Genomic DNA, 6,905 nt, shown 5'->3' with positions numbered 1-6,905 from the left:
TTTGATAGTAATTGGGAATCGCCCTTCAATAACAAAATCATAAATGATTTGAGTTCCGAAATAGATGTCGACTTCTGACAGAACACGTAAAACACATGGTTTCCAGAGATCCTGCTTCAGGAAGGGTTGAAGGAAATTTAAAGATTTTTATCATGATTTAAGTGAGATGTTTTATCTACAATTGTTTAACAGAAAGGATTTCCATCCTTTATCAGCATAGAGAGCATGGCTAACAAAGGTGTGGAGAACGTGTAAAAGTGTTATTATGATAGAAAACAGAGAAATGAACATTCCTAAGATCGAATGGTCTTACTATAACCGTGGTCACTTCGACAGATATATAAGTTTAATCATTCATGTAAATGGACAGTTAAAGCAGCGTGTCCAGTATGTTCAAGCGATACAATACACAAAGATAATTTACGGGCCTGGGTGAATTTTATGCCAGGTATAAAACTACAGTAAAAACATCATTAAAGAGTTCATCACAATGATCACGATACCGACTACTGAGTTTTACTAGCAGGAGGGTTATCATTGAAGGTCTGAGGACACAGGTCCTCGTAAACTCAATCATCTTCAATACAACAACAAATAGCTTCTTTATAGTGTGTTGTTATGACCATCATCATACAAAATGGACTTCACAAAGCCAAACTACAGGAGCATGACCTTATATCCTTGATATTCTATCTGGTTGTTCATACCTACATCACATTTCTAGGTGCTGTCTAATAGTTTAGAAAATTCATTCATGACCTTAGATTAAACCACAAACGTCGCAGTGAGGTCACTTGATAACGTTCTCAAGACGTTAAAAAATGAGGATGTATTAGTTAAAAAAGAAAATCGTAAACAAACGTAATAACATGAGATACATATCCCTCTCTCTGAGTTTCAAACCTGAAACTCTGACAGAAGATTAATTACAAGTAGTTGATGATTTTATTTCACTGAATCATCATTACGATGTAAGCCATAGATACACAGCTCACGCCCGACCTTTGTAGGTCGGCAGGATGGCTGTTCAAAACAAATGTGAACATACATCTATTGTAAATAGTTAATGTTTTAACTAGATTGTAAAGCGTCCTCTTGGTGTAAACTTAAAGTCTGGAAATTCATACACAATAATATAGCTACTGAAATGGTGTTACATACTTCTTCAATATGGTCTGCTTCTAATGGCTGTTGCTAGGCAACAAAAAAAGCCCTCGTTTGTTAAGGTATGTTCCCAAACTCGACAATATTGAGATATCCTATGGTATACGTTTTGTTCGTCTTGTAAACGGCGTAAAAGTGGCACATACTCCTTTAAAAATGTATACTCAAAAACAGATCTAAAGAAGTCCTTCCGATATATACACCATGTGAACAACATATTATGGCGGACATTTATATGACAATTTGTTTTGGTTTTATTTCGAGTTAAGTGTTGACTATAAACTTTACGTAACGTGACTAATCGATGTGATGAAGCTGTCTTATTTCCTCGACTTTTTCATGTCTTTTAGTCAAACCAAACGAAACAGATATGATAAATATGTATATATGTTTTTGAAACATGCAAATTAACCCACTTTTTTGTGTAATAGCATTTTTTCGCATATTTTTTTATCCTAATTTTCATTAAAAACGTATGATTCGTCATAAAATAATCGCCGATTTGTCATATCAGAAGGGAGATAACCTCGGGCAAAATCTTCCTTAGCATGTGTTGTAGGATTTGTGTGGAAAGAGTGCACCAAAGGTTTCATGAGAGATCGAAAGTTAATGTCCTTTCGCTCTGTTACAGTCCTGTCGTACACTCCTTTCGTGTGGAATACCATGGTGTGGTTATAAATAGCCAAGGCCCCACGTGGAGTAGCAGTGTTACGTCACCAAACATTTTGTATGTATCGATATGTCAAATTTTACCTTATATCGCAATACCCAATTGAAACTCAGGATATGGTCACATTCACTTCACGTGATTTCAAGGTTAGTGAAGTCATTGAGTTACAAAGTCAAGTCACTGATTCTCATTCAAGATATACTGCCAGTTGTTATGTCACCCATCGTTTTTTTTTCAACAGGTGTAGAAAACATGTCTCGAAAAGTTTAGGATAGGTTATGTACTTTTGGTTAATTTCAGACAATAAAAAACATGTGTGACAACATGAAATGCTCAGTGAAAACTACCCCTACGCACCATGTATCCCTTACAGTAGGTCATTCCATTGAGAAATTCCTGTCTCTTTAAGCTTAAATGTTCTGTTAATACAGCGTTTGTGTGTGGGCGTGAGGTGTAACGAACCACGCCCAACAATTTGTTTTGTTATGATTACTTCAAGTTATTTTAATTTACATCGATTTGATATGTATCAACACTATTTCATACATTTGTATTTATCATGTACATTTGTTAAATGTGTTAAACCACGTGACAATCATTTCGCAAACAAATCAGTGGCAATCTTCAAAAATAAATGATCAGGCAATTATACAAAAAAAAAAAAAAAAAAAACTTCAGTTTTCCTTATATGAATTCAGTTTTAAGAACTGCCGACAGTAAATTGGATTTTCTATGACCTGATAAAGCAACACGTTTGTATGTACAATGTATTCCAAAGGACGATTACAGTAAAATTGTTTACGAGTGAGTGAAAGACATTCTTCAGAATAAACCAAAAATGAAATGGACGCAATCCTTGGAACGACTTAAACACGAATCAGATGGCAGAGAAAATAAATTACAGTGAGTTGTAGAGGACCAACAGTCAAACCTGAGGAACAGTAAATACTTCTCTGATTTTACATTAACGATCAAGTCAAGTTAAACTGTCTTCATTAAGCAGGGTGTTACGGTAAATCGTTGAATATTGCACGGCTACTAATATATTCTCCAGGTCGTTATTACAGTAATAACATATATCGTAAAATACGGATGAACTACACAGCTGTTAAATTCTGCTTTAATTTACACTAAATCTTTTTATACTTCATATCATCCATTCAACATTTTACATTTGATACACAGATTAACATGAAATTCATCACCTTTTCTTTCGTTTTGATTTCTATTTTTGATATACTGTGAATTTTAAATCAACCTTATTTTTCATTTTACTGAATTTGATAAAAACTAAAATCTCATAAATTGCACATCCAAGAGATGCCGGTCTATAGACCTAGTAGATAAGATGGTAAGTAAAACATGATTATAGATAATATACACATAAAGTAAACAAACAGCTAATAGCAAACATTGCAATAACATAGATGATGAAAAACGATACCTGCTTTCTGAAGTAATCGACTTAAACGGTTTGTAGACCTAACATATAAAGTTGGGCATTCCCCATTAATTTGCGGAATGTTCTCTTTGCATAAAGGTCTATTGGCGGAATGAGGTCTTCTACTAGAAGGGCTTCACAGGTTGTTGTTTGTGCTGAGAGTAACGTTGCGTTTTATGTAGACTAGGGATTCACTCAGGAATTCTATTGTTAGAAAAGTAAATACAAGTGACAAATGGTTTTATTTCTGTGAAGTTTTAAAGGTAAAGTATCAGACTACGGTGGTAATTCTTTGTGAAATAAAACAGATTTAAAAATATTGCTACACTTTTCCAAGCTGATTTCCAGTCCATAAACATATAACCACCTGGAGAATATTCTAATTATATAACTATAGCAGATAGACGGACAGACAGACAGACAGACAGAATTCCTTCTAATTAAGATTGTTTCGGGGAAGCAATTTATAAAATAAGAACAGCAGAACACAACATTGGTACGTTGTACTTTTCATCATCAAAATATATTAAATTGTGATATTTTTTCAAATCTTTTCTTTCATATCGAGATAAATTTCACAGTCAAAAGGTTTAAAACTATGATCATTTAAGTTCTTTTCTCTGAAATCGAGGTAAATTTCTCTTTCAAAATGTTTAAAACTGTTAGCATTTCAGTTCATTTCTCTGATATCGAGGTAAATTTCTCTTTCAAAAAGTTTAAAACTGTGATATTTTCAATTATTTTCCCTTCTATCCAGGCGAGCTGTGTTCGATAATTACGTTACATACTTGGTTTTACATAATTTATATGACATAATAATTCTAGATAACATGAAGGATATCATTCTTGTAACTATCCAGGATGTAGAAAAACAGAACACACAACAGAAATACAACAATCATCAGAGTGATTTACATCGTCTGTGATAGCTTTAAAACAAAATCATACGTCAATGAATAACGATTCAGTTTATTGGCCTTCATTTGACAAGTATATTACCATATATATAGAGAGTACTATAAATTTAGTAACATTTCAGTGTTATTGCAACGGCTTAAACCTTCAGTGTTACATCATTGAATGTTTACCATTTAAGTGTGGTCTTCGTAACAGACGTGACTTTACGTGAACAGAAGAGCGTCCTATGTATCTTACATAGCATGGAACTTCGTATCAATTTGTCAACTCCAGTGGGACAAATCGGACATTATCAAGCACTGTTATGGTGACCTCGGCTGTGGACCAACCATATGCAGCTAAATTTAGTGCGTGAACTTTTTCAACCAAGCTGTTTTCCACATTACAACATAAAAGTGATCACGTGCATATTTTCTAGAAATGTTTCATGGGGTAGTGTAAGAGATATAAGCTTTGATGTTGTAAGTTAGAATTATTAAGACTTAATGTTATTTTTATCTTGATACTTGTAAATTTTCTGTTTCTTAAACAAAAACTAGATGTTGCGGATAGAGCATTTGAAAACTAATGGCGTTGTGCATCACCCAACAGTCTTCTTATTCTTGTTTTGTTGTCCTATTTCACCATGAAAAACTTTATACATGAACTGAAGGTTATTTTTTATTTATTGCCGTAATGAATACTGAATACTATCTTCAGAAGTGCGTTAGGTCCTTCTATTCATTGTCGCAATGCAAATGTAACAAAAAATATATATTCAACCCTATAATGAAGTAACACCAAATCAGAAGATATATGTGGTTATTCTAAACACGTGTGTGTTCGCTACAGTATCCCTAGAACTAAGATCTGTGATTACACGTGATGCGTGATTACACGCGCTGTTTAATAAACGCCACATCAAAATCATCTCGTGTTGTCAGTTTTAAGTAAGACATTTACTCTCATCAAAGTGTCACGGTAACTCTCCCTAGCATTTAGTTTCTTTAAACATGTTGGTATTTTCTTTGTTGTCTGAGAAGTTATATGTTAACTCTAAAATTGTTTTCCTGACTTGGATAAAAAAAAAACGTAACCCAAAGATCGCTTTTACTTAGTTAAGTTATGAGAATTGAAACAATGATTATTGTGTACTAAAAGGATGGCTATTTTATTGTTCAAATTAATCTGACACTTCCCCTCACCTAATAAACAATATCAATCTCTGTCTGTCTGTCTGTCTGTCTGTCTGTCTGTCTCTTTCTGTCTCTTTCTGTCTCTCTGTGTCTCTCTCTCCTTGAGGAACTTGATAACTGTCACTCCACTACAGTGTTTGTCCTGGAGGAACTTGATTTCTGTCACTAAACTTTCACCTAATAAACAATATCAATCTCTGTCTGTCTGTCTGTCTGTCTGTCTGTCTGTCTGTCTGTCTGTCTGTGTGTCTCTCTCTCTCTCTCTCTCTCTCTCTCTCTCTCTCTCTCTCTCTCTCTCTCTCTCTCTCTCTCTCTCTCTCTCTCTCTCTCTCTCTCTCTCTCCTCGAACTCAGAGAATTCAGTTTCTCATTTAGCAGCAATACTTTGAAAATAGTATGTGAATTTCATTGATTTTATAGAACACATTCATATGTCAGATCCGAATGATAATTAGGAGACAAGTGGTAAATTCCTGGGACAGTAATGTAAACAAAATCAAGTTCCTCTAGGACAAATACTGTAGTTTAGTGACAGAAATCAAGTTCCTCCAGGACAAACACTTTAGTTTAGTGACAGAAATCAAGTTCTTCCAGGACAAACACTTTAGTTTAGTGACAGAAATCAAGTTCCTCCAGGACAAACACTGTAGTGGAGTGACAGAAATCAAGTTCCTCCAGGACAAACACTGTAGTAGAGTGACAGAAATCAAGTTCCTCCAGGACAAACACTGTAGTTTAGTGACAGAAATCAAGTTCCTCCAGGACAAACACTGTAGTTTAGTGACAGAAATCAAGTTCCTCCAGGACAAACACTGTAGTGGAGTGACAGAAATCAAGTTCCTCCAGGACAAACACTGTAGTTTAGTGACAGAAATCAAGTTCCTCCAGGACAAACACTGTAGTTTAGTGACAGAAATCAAGTTCCTCCAGGACAAACACTCTGATGGAGTTACAGAAATCAAGTTCATCCTGGACAAACACTGTAGTTTAGTGACAGAAATCAAGTTCCTCCAGGACAAACACTGTAGTTTAGTGACAGAAATCAAGTTTCTCCAGGACAAACACTGTAGTGGAGTGACAGAAATCAAGTTCCTCCAGGACAAACACTGTAGTAGAGTGACAGAAATCAAGTTCCTCCAGGACAAACACTGTCGTTTAGTGACAGAAATCAAGTTCCTCCAGGACAAACACTGTAGTTTAGTGACAGAAATCAAGTTCCTGCAGGACAAACACTATAGTTTAGTGACAGAAATCAAGTTCCTCCAGGAGAAACACTCTGATGGAGTCACAGAAATCAAGTTCCTCCAGGACAAACACTGTAGTGGAGTGACAGAAATCAAGTTCCTCCAGGACAAACACTGTAGTTTAGTGACAGAAATCAAGTTCCTGCAGGACAAACACTGTATTGGAGTGACAGAAATCAAGTTCCCCCAGGACAAACACTGTAGTTTAGTGACAGAAATCAAGTTCCTCCAGGACAAACACTCTGATGGAGTCACAGAAATCAAGTACCTCCAGGACAAACACTGTAGTGGAGT

Source organism: Ylistrum balloti, unplaced genomic scaffold (genome assembly GCF_031769215.1).
Source record: "Ylistrum balloti isolate Yb309-2 unplaced genomic scaffold, AGI_CSIRO_Ybal_v1 Utg371084, whole genome shotgun sequence".
Taxonomy (NCBI): domain Eukaryota; kingdom Metazoa; phylum Mollusca; class Bivalvia; order Pectinida; family Pectinidae; genus Ylistrum; species Ylistrum balloti.
This window is presented reverse-complemented; position numbering follows the sequence as displayed.